Below are 16,008 nucleotides of genomic sequence, written 5' to 3'. Positions count from 1 at the left end.
CATCTCAAGTGGAAGATAATGGGTGGGGAGAGAAAGGAGTGGAACAATTCATGGAGGACAAGGCTTTCAACAGCTACTCGCCAAGATGGCTGGGAAGTGCTCCTGTGCTTGGGCCCTGTATCTGGTTGGCCACTGTGAGAACAGGATGCTGGACTTCATGTACCCCCTTGGGCCTGATCCAGCAGCCAGGTTCCCATTACGTTCCTAGCAACTCACTAATTGGTTACCATCAGAACAGGATACTGGATTAGATGAGCCTTCAGACGGCTCCAGCAGGGTTCACATCCACTACCTGCAAACCTATCCAGTGGTACCTTGGTTGTCAAACTTAATCTGTTCCAGGAGTCCATTTGACTCCTGGCACGGTTCAAAAACCAAGGCGCAGCTTCCGATTGGCTGCAGGAGCTTCCTGCACTTAATCGGAAGCTGCGGAAGCCACGTCGGACATTTGGCTTCCAAAAAACATTCACAAACCGGAACACTCACTTCCGGGTTTGCGGCATTCGGGAGCCAAAACGGACGAGTACCAAGGCGTTTGACAACTGTTATAAGAATTTTGAGATCATATATATATATATATAATAATTGTTCATAAAACATGTACATGAATGTACAGAAACATGTCTAAAGCAGCACAGGAAGACAGGACTGACTGACACCATTTTGACTCTCTCAGACCTGGCGTTCCTCTGCAAGGAAGAAGGGGGGGGGAACCTTCTCATTGTCTCAGGAATTAAAGTGATAATCCCTGGCATCCTGATACCTGGGTGCCAGACAAAAGGGTGTGATTAACTTGGCTGGGAAACAGGGAAATGTAAATATCTCTTTTTTGTTGATTAGGTTTTGGGGGCAGGGTCCAGGATGCTCAGATTACTGCCACCAGACCTCCCCTTTCATGATGTACCTATGATGAATCTAGGGAGGGCGGTCTTGGGCTACACCCCTTCTGTGACATGGATGATGCTTCTGGGGGGTGGGCTGAAACCAATTTCAAATTTCTTTTTAAGGGCAAGACACCTTTGTTTGGGGTTCCTTCCTTGTTCTCCTGCGTGAGAGGAAGGACCCTGTTGCAACAGCGAAAATAAAAGTGCCTTGCTTCGTACGTCCTGGTTTGGTCTCTGTTATTTGGTGGGCAGGAGACGCTTAAATTCGTCTGCTTGCCTGGATCCTTGGGCTCTCCCTGGGTCAGGATCCATTTCTCTGGGTTCATAGGAACCAGCTTAAATTTTACTTCACAACCAAGATACGACTGTAGTGGGAGCATCCAGAACTCTGTTGGCTTGGTTTTCATAATGTGTAAACTGGCTCTTATCTCTGAAGCAGCACCCGGTGTATTTATTTGTACAAGAGGCAGGGGGGTTGGGATATACATAGATAATAGGTTTTGGTTGTATCCAGCTAGCTGGAGATGATACTGTTTTCTTGATATTCTCCTGTGGTTAGTTAGTGGAATAAGCTGCTACACCAAGCAAAAATGGCCAAACCTACAAATCACTTAGTGATGTGCAGATTTGCAGCAGGATCTTAGGTCCCCGTTGCCAGAGAGATGGTCAGAGCTCTCTTTGCAGAGAGAGAGGGTGTTTCTGTGCCATGGGAAACGTGCTAGAGCCCAGGCTTCCTTGCCATCTGTCCCTGCCCTTGGTTTGGCAAAGCAGAGAAGGGGTGGAGGGGAATCAGCTGTTTTCCTGGCACTGACCCCCCCCCTTCCCCAAGCTCTGCTGCTCAACAACTTGCAACTCAAAACCCCCCTCAAAGCAGCCTCCAGGCTTCCTGGGCAACCTGCCGCCAGAGGCTGATCAAGTTGTCATCAATTGACTGCCCTGGATTACGCCCAGCTGGGGTATCAGACATCAATCACCCCACTCCAGGAAAACACAAAGGATCACTGGGATACAATCCAGCCCACTTCTGGCACCATTATTCAGCAGCTGAAGGATGCCCACAACTATGCCCTGCCCACTTACACATCACCAATTTGCATATATTTCACATGTGCTGATTAAATTTATGCAGAGTCAGCGAGAGTCTTTGCAGCATCAGTTCTGCGACACCACAGACTATAGGGCATTATTTCCCCAACTTGGGTCTCCAGCTGTTTTCAGACTACAATTCACATCATCCCTGACTACTGGTCTTGCTAGCTAGGGGATGATGGGAGTTGTAGTCCAAAAACAGCTAGAGACCCAACTTAGGGAACAAAAAAATAAGACCCATTTGCCAAAAACCCTGAAGAAACAACAAGGTTTAGGCAAGGTCTGTTGTCAACAGTCAACAGCCACTGACTCTGTGTGTCAACAGGAGGGTTTGTGGCGTGACAAAGAGGAAACGTTGACTTCAGTCACTTCCAGACCACCAGCTTCTAGAGCAGTTCCCAATATCCTCAGCCTCAAATGACCATGCTGGCTGAGGCTGATGGGAGTCCAAAACAAGTGGAGGTCCCCAGGTTGGGGGGCAGAAATAAACCTTTTCTCAAAAGATTGTTCGACACTGCTCAGTGAAGACCCCGTGTCCTTGAGCAACTGAAACCACTGAAAAGGAAAGGAAGGGAGCCTCACTAAGAAGCTGATTCGCAGCAGTTGGCAAGCAGGACTGGCGCTTAGCACACCAAGTAAAGCTGGAGAGATGCCAAGTGGAGGGAATGACAGGCTCCCCTTCCTCTCCATGTTGCCGGAGTTTTGCGTCCAGGCAACTGACCCCTGAAGAGGCAATCCTAAGTCTGCTTCCCATGGAAGGTGGCTCCTGGCTGTCCTAGCCAAAGGGGGGAATGGGGAGGCAACAGCTGCTGAATGAGGGGTGACAATTCCTTTCCAAACCAATGAATATCCCGGAGACTGGCTCTTGTTCTGCTGGAGGCCCCCAGAGTAAGCCATCTTGCCCAGCACAATGCCAAGAGTTGTGTGGCAGATAATGCTTCCTCCTTGGAGGGTCTGAAAGGGAAATCTGCGTTTTGCAAGTTCAATGCGTTTTGTAGCTGCCGTAGGGAGGGAATGCAGGAACACCCCAAACTCGCCCCCCTCTGGAGTCAGCTCCAGAGCAGAGGCCTGCTTGGAGCCAAGCCCAGTCCTGTTTGGTTCTCCCGGCTGGCACCGCACACTTCAGACTTGCTAATTGATTCTGCTGCCATAAAGAGCCTCTGCCTCTCCATTGATTGGCCCAGGGAAAAAAGATCTGACTTTCAAGGCCAAGCAATAAAAGGAATAATAGAGCAGTTAATATTTTATTCCGGCAATAAACGTGGAAATACCGTGCCGAATCCCCCTTTGCCCTCCCGGGCTGGACTGCGAAGGCAGAACATAATAAAAGGTGACATGCTGCATGGTGGTTGTGCTGGGGCAGGCACCAAAGAAGACCCTTCTGTTTGACATGCCATGGGGCGCCAGGGTGGTCAAGAGCCCAGCCTCCAACATTTCTCCAATGAAAATAGAGACATCCTATTCATTACTACTGGTACTACTACTACTACTACTTTATTATCTGACTGGGTTGCCCCAGTCACTCTAGTTGGCTTCCTGTGTGTGTGTGTGTGTGTGTGTGTGTGTGTGTGGTAAAGGTACCCCTGACCATTAGGTCCAGTCGCAGACAACTCTGGGTGTAAGGACACCAGAAATGTAATATGGATGATTGGCTTCCCAAATTGACCAGACGAAATCTCAGGCAGTTGTACATATTATAAAACAGATTTATTAAAACATTTATTGCAATAAATGGTGGCAGTGAGAATGAGTTTCTCATTCTGCCCGACCCATGGGCATACACAGAGTGCTTTTATACCTTTTTGACAGAGTGAAGTGAAGATCAGCCTTTCTGCAGTACTTCATCAACCAATCAAGAGAGAGCACCCCAAGATGCAAAGTCACCCGCCCAACTCTACTAGGTGGCGTTATGTACCTGGTACCTTCATACACGTGTCTATGTGGAATTTTACAGGCACAATTGTGGTTGTGCTCTACTTAGAATTTGCGGTGGGCTGCATCCTCTTGCTCTTGTGGTTTATGCTAGAATTTCTTAGAAGTGCTGTGTGTGGTTAGATCTTTGCATTAGATGTGCAAACATGCTGTGCCTGTTTGCTTTCTATCAGAGGCAGAGAGATTTAGAATTGAATATACAAAATGGAGTTCTTCTTGCTCTCCTGCGTGGCCTGACCAGGATTATTCTGGCCCTGGTCATTGCCACCCTATATTCCCTCCTCTTCAATATGGAGATGAAGAACAGGTCTGCTTCTGCATCTCCATTTGATTGACCCATTGCACTACAGTGTTTCCTGGTGTTTCCTGTTTGGCAGGGGGTTGGACTGGATGGCCCTTGTAGTCTCTTCCAACTCTATGATTCTACAGAGGAGCCAGCAGCTTCCCATGCTCCAATGTTAGGCCAAAGGATGGGCAACAGAGAGCAAAGTAAGTGAGGAAGCTTCTGCTGACTTTTCCCAGGCTTGTTATTCAGCTTGTCTCAGAAGGGCTACCAGAAGCTTTATACAGACCAAGGTTCTGCATAGGGATATATAAGGGTCTAAGATTTACTGCGTCTCCTTGTCTCCTTGATGTTTGGTGCTGCATAAGATGGACATTCCTCAACCCGTGCGTCGAGTGACAGCGTCCGGAGTGTCACAGCAGGGGCTACTTCGGTTTCCCATGCGCTGGGCGTCTTTTGCCGGTCAGACGCTGCAAGGGGAAACTGGTGCACCGTGCGCTGGGTACCCACTCCTGATTAGGTACAGCAGGGTGTGGATCCAGGGGGTCATCTCAGGCACTTTCACCGGATGGAATGGATACCTCACCACCTAGGAATGAAGAGGGTCTCGTTCTCCCTTCCTTCAAGGATTCACTCAGGGACTCGCTAGCGTCAGGCTGGAACCATCGTGTCAGGCTCCGCAAGGCTACACGCTCTTCGCTCGAGTGATTTCCTGTAGATAAAAAACAAAGGAGGGGGGGGGGAGAGAGAGATTGTCCTTGTAGCTGCCGCTGCTGTTTTAGAACTTCTTGCTGGTAAGTCCACCACCAAACTCTCCGAGGTAGTGCGTCCCACGTATTGGACATTGAGGTGTGTCTGGCACACAGAAGTCATCTCTGGGATGTAGCAGCAGTTAGTTGAGAAGTCATCTCTGGGATATAGCAGCAGTGTCTTACAGCAGTCTTTGCCGAATTTCACAAGGCTTGCAACAGGATTCCACGTCTGGTCCATCTTTCAGGATCTCCCCGTGGTTTCTCTTTCCTTCCACAGAACTTCATGCATGTGCAGGGTCGAGGGGGGCGCTTTAAATCCGTATTTGCCTCCCATCCAGCTGCCGACGGCTGAGTTCTGCTAGGATACTGAAGCCTGTTTTTCAAATTATGCAAAGTCTTGTGGTTTCTAGAAGAAGAAAAACTTACAGCTGCTTTGTAGCAACGGGCTGTTTCCGTGAGACATAAAAATTTTAAAGTCAAAGCATTTAGAGCAGTAGTGTTTTTGTAAGCCGAAACATGGACCTCCAAAGCATAACATCTTTTTCTCCCTACTTTCACAGCAACTGTCTTGGTCACACAATGTCACACAATAGAATGTCCGAAATGGCAACACCAGCCAGGCACAGCCACAGTCTCCAAGTGCAGGTTGCAGGAGAAAACAAGTTGTGCAAATACAAATCATGCAGAATCGCTTGTGTAACCAAATAAGGGGGGTTACGCCACACATCTCTGCCGGAGGTTTGAGAGTTATTGAGATGTTGCAGCCTGTCTTCCAACGTAGTGTTAGATTCAAACAATGTCTTTACCCACAAATCTCAATTCAGTATAACTTCCTTCTACCTTATCCTGAATTCTTTAGTTGACAGACATTCATTTCATTAAAATATGCAGTTCTACAAATTTTCCAACATGTTGCTGTCACAAAAACATATGAAATGGGGTTGCAGTTAGGAGGGTTAAACCCTTTAAACGTAGTTTGCTTTTAGAAGGACTCAAATGTCTCTTTTTCCCCATTCTTGTAAGTTTCCCCCAAAACTAAAGTCTGCACAGTTCCAACAGGACTTGGGGAAAAGATGTTAATTGTTCAAATAAAATCTATTGTCTCTTGCATTGTGAACTACTTAAGTACATGATTTTTTCCTTTCCTTTTCTTTTGAAGCCAGCTGAAGCATATGAAAACATTTTCTGAGCACCGTTACTGGCATTTTGTCAGTATCCTGTGCGGCGGTAGCCTCATTTCTAGTGTGGTGAATAGCATTTTAAAGGTTGCAGAGATGATTTTTCTGAACAAATCCTCCGCTGTCTGTTTGTACAGCCCTTTTAGGCATAAAATCAGTCTGATGCTTCTTTTGGCTTTTTGGGGCTGTTTCAAGGATATTTAAAAACAGAATACTGGGTGCCTATATTTATAACAAAGTCCAGATGCAGGTAACTCTTAAGTCACCTTGACCATGGCTCCTTGCCATGCCTGCCAAACCGACGAACTCTCTTCTGCTGGGACCCCCTTGTCCCATCTTTCTCCGAACACTCTTCCTTCCTCTTTTACATTGACCGAGACATCTCCGTCCTAGCAACTGACCTTCACCAGTGACCTTTGAACCCCTTCTGGTTCCTCACTGGTCCTTGAGCCATCATTTGTTGCTGTTTAACCACTGCCTTTCTCTTCATCTTCTTTCTCACAATGCCTTTCTTCTCTTTGGGGGAATACTGGTTTGCACCACCTTTTTTCTCTGAACTTGTTGTTGGCAGGACTTGTAAATTAAATTTCTTTTATGGCATTCTGAATTTATCTATCATGAATTCTAGGGAAATCACATTTTTCCCTCCTCTTGACCATACTCCTCCCATTTATGGCCCTGTAAAGTATCCTCTCATTCAACCAGAGCATGCACTGGAAACTTTGCCACACATACCATGCATTGGACACTTTACCACACTCTACCTCCCAGTTTTTCCTTGTTTCCTAAGTATCTATTTGTCAGGGGACCTCCTCCCTACTGACTAGTACTAACATATACATTTTCCTCCTCCCTTTGCCTTTTACCCAAAGCGCCTGGTTTTCCCAGTTGACCTCTGATTAACTGAGTACTACCAACACGCTGGAGATGTGATCAGGATCTCCCTTCCCCTCATTAAAGGGGGCCAATTCCCTTCAAGGTACCTTTTCCCTTTCTACTTACCCCAGCCGGCTTTTCCTGTTCTTCCCTTCCAACCTCGGTCCTTTTGCCTCTTCGTCCAGGGCACGGAAACTCAAGGGCCACCTCTGATCCTCCGGAAAAAGTCTGCCGGTGTGCACCAGACCAGAGGCGCCGTTAGGAATCTGCGCCCTGTCCAGTGGGGCAAAAGGGGACTGCCTCTGGTTCAGGGAAATGCCCTCATCCGAGTCACGCTTGCACCAGAAATGTAAGGACACCAGAAATGTAATATGGATGATTGGCTTCCCAAATTGACCAGACGAAATCTCAGGCAGTTGTACATATTATAAAACAGATTTATTAAAACATTTATTGCAATAAATGGTGGCAGTGAGAATGAGTTTCTCATTCTGCCCGACCCATGGGCATACACAGAGTGCTTTTATACCTTTTTGACAGAGTGAAGTGAAGATCAGCCTTTCTGCAGTACTTCATCAACCAATCAAGAGAGAGCACCCCAAGATGCAAAGTCACCCGCCCAACTCTACTAGGTGGCGTTATGTACCTGGTACCTTCATACACGTGTCTATGTGGAATTTTACAGGCACAATTGTGGTTGTGCTCTACTTAGAATTTGCGGTGGGCTGCATCCTCTTGCTCTTGTGGTTTATGCTAGAATTTCTTAGAAGTGCTGTGTGTGGTTAGATCTTTGCATTAGATGTGCAAACATGCTGTGCCTGTTTGCTTTCTATCAGAGGCAGAGAGATTTAGAATTGAATATACAAAATGGAGTTCTTCTTGCTCTCCTGCGTGGCCTGACCAGGATTATTCTGGCCCTGGTCATTGCCACCCTATATGGGGTTGCGGCGCTCATCTTGCTCTACACACACACACACACACACACACACACACACACACACACACACACACACACTACATTTTAAAACTTCTCTTTACAGAGCTGCCTTTGGATGTCTTCTAAAGGTTGTAGAATTACTTATCTCCATGGCTCAAGGGTCACATAACTCCATACCCTCAAATGAAAATAGGGACATCCTAAAGAAAAGCGTGCGCTGGTCCATGGGGTCATGAAGAGTCGGACACAACTAAACGATTAAACAACAACAACAACAAAAGAAAAGCGGGACATTCCAGGATCAAATCGGGAACTGGGGCAGGTTCTGTGAATTCAAGACTGTCCCTGGAAAATAGGGACATTTGGAACTCAGCTATATTTGTTGTTTTTTTTTTTTTAAAAAAAAGGTTAAAATGCATTATAACACTGTGACACCTGTGACACAGATGGCACTGTGGAGTTCCGTCTTTCGGCAATGTGATTTCCCATTGTGACGTTTACAACACGTTTTCCTGAAACGTTTTTTTGATATGTCTAGAGCCAGCCTTGGAGGGTGTGAGCAGTCCGCCAACTGGACATTGTAATAGCTATTGCCTGTGGTTTATTCTCAGAGGCTGGCTATTATCCTCCCTGAGAACATGAGCACGCACCACACATTTAAGGCCACTGTTTTGCACATGTCAACTCTGGGCCAGGGACACAGATAAGAGCCTGCTTGGCCATCTAGTCCTCACAGTGGTCAACCAGATACCGGGGGGGGGGGACCCGGAAGCAGGACCTGAACACAAGAACACGCTCCCCTCCTGTGGCTGAATATTCGAAGCTTCCAGACAGATAAAAGAAAGTCGTTTTTCATGCAGCACATCAAACTATAGAACTCTCTCCTGCAGGAGGCAGTGATGGCCACCAATCTAGATGGCTTTAAAAGAGGATTCCACAAATTTGTGAAAGAGAGGGCTTTGAAGACTACTAGCCAGGGTGACTATGCTTTGCCTCCATGGTCAGAGATCCTGCTTGCTGGCTTCCCATTGGAGCACCTGGTTGGCCACTGTGAGAACAGGATGCTGGACTAGATGGACCATTGGCCTGATCCAGCAGGCTGTTCTTATGTACTTATGGTCATCACTGTACTGTCTCTGTCTCTCCAAAGATAAAAACTTTATATGATCATCACACATCACTCAGGCGCCATCCAATGAAGCTGCCCCCTGGCACCTCCAAAATGACTACAACTCCCATCAGCCCCTGCCAGCACAGCCATGTTCCCATCCGACCCAGCATTCCACAGTTGTGTTGACAGGGGCTGATGGGAGTCGTAATCTGAAGCACCGGAAGGTGCCAGGCTGGGGGAGACGGACTTAATTCAAATGAGCAGACAAGCGCAGTGATGAAGGGCCAGATTGATCTTCAGCGAAATATTATGATGTTCCTTTCAAACAGCATGGCTAATGGTGTAATAACCGGAGACAGTGGAAGGTCCCAGCTCACCAGCATCAGACAGGAGCTTTTAAGTGGCCTGCATTTATTCAACACCGTCTTTCGCAATTTGACAGGGATCGTTGGCAAGGAAGCAAAACTTAAGTCAACGAGACAGCTAATCAATCCCTGGTGTTCTAAGATGCACCGGCCAACCAGCCAGCTTGCCCTGCGTTCATGGTCCAAGAGAGGCAGATGCCTTTTTGAAGTGAAGCCCCAAGAAAAAAATTATTGATGCTCTCAGCCCTGTGAAATACATTTTGGTCCCATTGCTGTTAAATCTGCACACTGGGCAGCCACTTGATTGTATGTTCGGACTGGAGAAGGGAAGACTGAGAGGTGATATGATAGCCATCATCAAATATCTGGATGGTTGTCACATGGAAGACGGAGCAAGCCTGTTTTCTGCTGCTCTAGAGGGCGGGATCCAAACCAATGGATTCAAATTACAGGAAAGAAGATTCCAACTAGACAGGAAAATAAAATCATCCTCATCACGACCACCATCATCAATCCTGGCCTTTTCCCCATACACATTGTCCATGTTTACTCACAAGGAATCAGCAAGGCTGGTCAGATTCTTAGAAGATCCCTTCTTGGAGCCCCAGTGGTGGAAAGAGGACTAGATCCCCTGGTTTTGGGAAAGAAACAATCTGCAAAAAGCAGTTCAGCTTCTTATCTAAAACTCTTCCCACCTTGGCTTCATGGGTGTGTGTGTGTGACCCCTGGATCTTTCTGACCAGGTACCGCAAGTTCCTCAGTTAGACATTTCAAGTACAGTGGAACCTCTGTTTTCGAGCATCTCGGAAGCCGAATGATTCAGAACCTGAATGCCGAAAACTGGGAAGTACAGTGGAACCTGGGTTTAGGAACACCTCGGTTTACGAATTTTCGGTTTACGAATGCCGCGGACCCATCTGGAACGGATTAATTCACTTTCCATTACTTTCAATGGGAAAGTTCGCTTCAGTTTATGAACGCTTCAGTTTATGAACAGACTTCTGGAACCAATTACACCCATGCTTCAGGTTAAGTACGCTTCAGGTTGAGTACTCCGCGGACCCGTCTGGAACGGATTAATCCACTTTCCATTATTTTCAATGGGAAAGTTCGCTTCAGTTTATGAACGCTTCAGTTTAGGAACAGACTTCCGGAACCAATTGTGTTCATAAACTGAGGTACCACTGTAATTGCTTCCATTTTCAAAGGTGCCTCGGAAGTCAAACGGCTTTCAAGGCACGTTTCTCAATTTTCCCCATTGAACTTCCTGACAGCCCACTGCGCCTCAGTTGTTGAACATTTCGGAAGTCGAATGGTCTTCCGGAACAGATTACATTCGACAACCGAGGTTCCACTGTACCCATTATGCACATGAGGAGGACTGGGAGGAGATACCCGACAACCTCACTTAGAGAAGTGGTGGGCAGCTTAGCCTCCATTCTATTATTATTATTATTATTATTATTATTATTATTATTATTATTATTGGGAAAATGGTATACTGTACAAGATTCTGCAAAATACAGCGCTGTCGTGCAGGATCTGGTGTCAGTATGCATAGTCCATAAGTTATAGATCCCTGTTGAACACAGAAGGTTGCCCTAGTGTTGGCAAAGTTTTGACATGGAAAGTGCAAGGTCACTTTGGTCAGGAGAACAGCCTCACAATGATCCAAGAAAAAGGTGGCACTGTCTTCTTTTGACCCCGACCCAGACTTCCTTCCCCTTCCAAAGCACCAGAATAATGAAGATACTGTACGTAAAGGCTAGACATCCATTTTGCTTCATTCAAACTTGCCACCTTAAACCAATGCCTTCCAAGTATAAATACAAGAATATGCTGAACAGAAGGATATGCCAAAAAAGCAAATAACAAATTTTTGCTTCAAAAGCTAAAGACATTTCTTTTTTAAAAAATGAAAATAAAATAGGGAAAATAGCTCATTCAAACTGTTGGATAGGCTAATTGAAAGCTAATATAGCCTCTAAGTTGAATTTCAAATGAATTTTACGTCCATAGTTCATTTTGCTAATTTCATTCCCTGCAACCTGTAATTTGGTGACAGTGATTGATCACTTGAGTGAATAATATCTATGTAGCAGGACCACTTAGTAATAGAATATGTCATGTGAGATCACACTGGTAATGAATATGGTTTATTGAGAAATTCATTATGTATGTATTTAAGTTTTCAGACGAACAAAGGAATAGCTTTGGCTGGGCTGCACCAGCTCACAGACAATAGGGACAGGAGTGCCATTGCGCTGCCTTTTTAACAAGAGGGTTTCAGCTGCTGTTTCAGCCTGGATTGTATTTTTGTCTTGCTGTACTGGAGTCCTGTCCTCACTGGGTCCTGGGTTACATGGGACCTTCCCGATAAAGAAGGCTCAGAGCCAGGGGACTGGTGGTGGGGCGATGATGAGTGGCCAGAGGCAGAAGCCTGGGGGGAGGAGGTAACAGGGTTTAGCGAGCAGGAAGAGGCTGTGACAGAGAGAAGCCCAGAATCAGAGAAGCAGAGGCTGGAGAAGGGGCAGCGTTGAGGCAGGCTGCTGAAGAAGCCAGGGGGTCCCCTGCTCCTGCTGCAATCAACTCCCCTTCCCGCTGGTCTCCCAGCACCCACAGAGGTATGAAGAGGGCAGAGCAGAGACAGACAAGGTGGCAGAGTCTCAGGTTTCTAGGGAAGGAACCAGGGGAGGAGGAGACTTGGAAAGTGGTGAGGGGACCTTCAGTCCTTGCAATTGGGGCAGGACGTACTGAGAAGAGTTGCTGGGATCACTAGGCCTGCGTAGTTTGGGTTTCTTTGAGTAAAGAGTTAGCTTCACTGACACCGGTGAAGGAACAGAGGAAGGTGTCTTGCAATGAGTCAGACTATAGGTCCATCTAGCTCAGTATTGTCCACACTGACTGGCAGAAGCTTTCCAATGTTGCCAATAGGGATTCTCTCCCAGCCCTACCCAGAGATAGTTAGGGAAGTTTTTTATGTTTGATCGTTTCTTGTGTTTTTAGTACTCTGTTGGGAGCCACCCAGAGTGGCTGGGGAAACTCAGCCAGATGGGCAGGGTGTATATTATTATTATTATTATTATTATTATTATTATTATTATTATTATTATTATTATTATTCAGGTTGAACCTGGGGCCTTCTGCATGCAAGGAAGATGTTCTGCTATGGGCCTTTCCTGCTTGTTTCATTTGGACACCTTAAGATCTTTTGCAGAATTTCACACTGGCATTTAAAGTGGTCTCCACGGCTTCCTTTTATAGATCCTTCTTTGGAAAAATTGGCTGAAGCAGGGGGCAGGTTAGGGGTGGGCAGGGGAAGAGAGAGACGTAGCTAGCTGCACATCCAGGAATGAGTTGGCAGAAGGACAAATCCAATTTGATTGCCATAAAATTTTCATGCAAGGAAGCTTTGCACTTTGCCACCAGCCCAAAATTAGCCGTTGCTACGTTACTGGCAGTCTGACAAAACGAAGCAAATCAACCGGGGAGCTGCCTCGTTGGGAGACAGATCCCTGCTCTCCCTAGCCTGGGGTGGGCAAGCTTTTCTTTCTATCAGGTAGGGTGGCTTCCCAAGGCCACCCAGGAAGCTTTGATGCCGAGTAAGGATTTGAACCCAGGCCCTTCCAATTCAACCCGGCATACCTACTCAGCCACACAGGCTCACAGCACATGGGAAGAAAGCTGCAATTGAACCGGGGGGGGGGGGGGGTTGGCACAGAGTGCTGCACGAGGTAAACAGAACTTTGCACCTTTCTGCAAAGGCTGCATTTTCTGGAGGGCTGCAATTTCAAATTTCTGGTTTACAGTCCTAATAGCAAGATTGACGTGAAATCCAAGCACAGCCTGTTGTTTCTTGGGTGCTTGAAAAGGGGATTGCAGAAATCAGTGGGAAGAGAACTATTTGTTTCCTTGTTTTTTATTTATGAATCACTGCCTATAAAGCACGACCTGAAGTGATTTAAGAATCAGAAAACACAAACAATAAAATAATATTTAAAGGCAATTTCAAGTCCAGTACAGACTGGGATAAAAATGATAATATTCTCCATTTAAAGGGCTTGTTGGAAAAGGAAGTTACTGTAGTTTTATTACAGGCATCCCCAAACTTCAGCCCTCCAGATGTTTTGGACTACAATTCCCATCTTCCCCGACCACTAGTCCTGTTAGCTAGGGATCATGGGACTTGTAGACCAAAACATCTGGAGGGCCGCAGTTTGGGGATGCCTGTTCTATTATTTACATGAAAAACAATAAAAAATATTGTAGGAGATAACACACTGTCCACGCTTGCTCCTGCTGCTGTCTCTATAGCCACAGCAAGTGCTGTAACTCTCCAACGATTTGACTTCACCCCCAAAAGCGTACTCCTGCATTGACTCCCGAGACAGGCGGCTGCCAACAACGACGTTTCAAAAACATGAATAAAATGAAGAAAGCCGAACAACCTACAAAAGCCAGAAACAGATTAGCTTCTCTGGTCAAAGGATGGCCTGGAAGGGCTGTGGCTCTGCAGCAGAGCTACATGGATTTCCTGTGGTGTGGTGGACAATCTGAAGACTGGTTCCTAAGTGTTCCTGCTGCATCTGGAAGGGTGAACTGCAGCCCCATCTTTCCGGCCACTCAATGGGTTCTGCTGCCAGACAGGACCGATCAAGTCGTATGCTTCTTCCTCCTGCAAATTCAGCTGCCCTGGGGGCCCTGGGCAGAAGATGCTTGAGTGCCTGGTTCGAGTCCCACAATGCTGCCACCACCTTCCACTCTGCTGCGATCAAATCCAGAGCTCTCCACCACCAGCACTGTTACATGAAAGTAGAAGTGACACCACTCAACCCATCTCCCCATTTTGTACCTCATTGGCTGCAGACCAGATGCAGGTTGACCCAACTCCAGTCAGGAAGAGGCAGGCAGTTGTAATCCAAAAGAGCTGGAGGCAGTGGCATAGCATGGGTTGCCAGTGTCCGGGGCAGTGTGGAGGGGTGGATGGGAGAGTGGGAAACAGAGGTATGCATGCGTATTCAACTGCCTAATGGCGTCTGTGTCACTTAGGAGATCGTGGCCACAGAGATGAGAACAGATCAGTCATTCCACTGTCTGGAGAGGTCACTTCCTGATTTGCATGGAGAAGCCGTTTTCAACGGAGCCCAGCGACAGAAGCATGCGGCTGTATGGAGGTCGAACCAGGTGTCGGAATTTTGCGCCCCCTAACAATTTTGCAACCACCCCCTGGCCCCTCCCCCCTGCTACGACACTGGATGGAGGGCACCAGGTTGGGGAAGGTTTGGGAAAATGTGTTCCACCTGCATCCACAGTTAAGAAGTGGCTTTTAGTATTGCATCTGCAGCAGATCTGGCTGCTTGGAATTCCACCCCCAAGTCGCCCACGCCGAGCTCTGAAATTCTAGGGGAATCATGGTCAGCAAAGACATAAATGTTTCATGTTGTTTGTAATTTCTCTGACACATAAAGAGAAGCATAATTATGGACTCCCACGCACTCTGCACACCAGCGGAGATGAGCGGCTCTGGCTTCCCCCACCCGCTGCAGCCCCCACTCCCTGTCACACATTTGAACCCCTATTATCTTCCCACGGACTATGCCTAGCAAAACAAAACCCCAGCTGCCTGGGATATTTGTTCTTAGGCTCCTGCAAAGGGTCTTTCCAGGCAACGACTGTGAAGTTCCTACTCGGCTCTCGTGCAAGAGGATCCAGGTGGTTCCAGTTTGGTCAGCACCTTGAGACCTACAGAGGCCAACAAGGTGAATCCAGGAAGCCCCAGGGGAGGGTGTGGGCTGTGCACTAGTGCTATAATGTAACAAAAGCAGGGCAAAAAAAACCCCAAACTTGGAAAACTTGTGGTAGGAAAAGGGATTTCCACAGGAGGTGATGGGGTGCACCCTGGCTGGATGCAAAGGAGTGGGCCTGCCACAAAACATTTGCAGGCACAAGCAGTATTGGAAGTGGGATTGTAGATAACTGTGCCATGTGCCGTCATGAGCACCAATAATCATGGTGTCAGGAATGAGCCAATTCCAAGCGAAAGTTTGCAGCCAACAGCAGAAAGCAGCCAGGAACAGAGAGGCTTAGATATTAGTCAGACGGGAGAGCCAGCAGCTGCAGAATTTGGCTCTTCCTGACCTTGACATGCAAGCTGATAAGGCAGTAATTGAGAGCAGGCTTGCTGGAAGCACAAACACAAGCGAATAGACTCAGAGACAGCTCAGAACAGGAAGAGGTTGGAGCTGATCCAATAAGTTCACACAGTCGGCAAATGGGAGGGTTGTTAGACAGGAAGCAAAACAAGAGACGTAAGGTGCGAAAGTTCAATATATTCTGTAAACACTGGAAGGAATCTTCAGAAGGGTCATCTTGAGTAATGATGCCAGAGGCTTTGTTAGAGCCGTCCGGAGTTATCTGTTTGTTTTTGCAACAAATTCTCCTTTTTAATTACCTACACTTACTGTGTTATCAAGCTGGGAACCTGGACTCCTGACTCATTGATGCAGAATAAAAAGAATGTCTGGAGGGTCCGTTAGAAGTGTAGAATTGTAGCGTTGGAAGGGACCTCAAGGGTCATCAAGTCCATCTCCAGCAATGGAGG

The sequence above is a fragment of the Zootoca vivipara genome, chromosome 13, assembly GCF_965207765.1.
Source record: "Zootoca vivipara chromosome 13, rZooViv2.hap1.1, whole genome shotgun sequence".
NCBI lineage: Eukaryota > Metazoa > Chordata > Lepidosauria > Squamata > Lacertidae > Zootoca > Zootoca vivipara.
Note: the sequence above shows the minus strand (reverse complement) of the source record.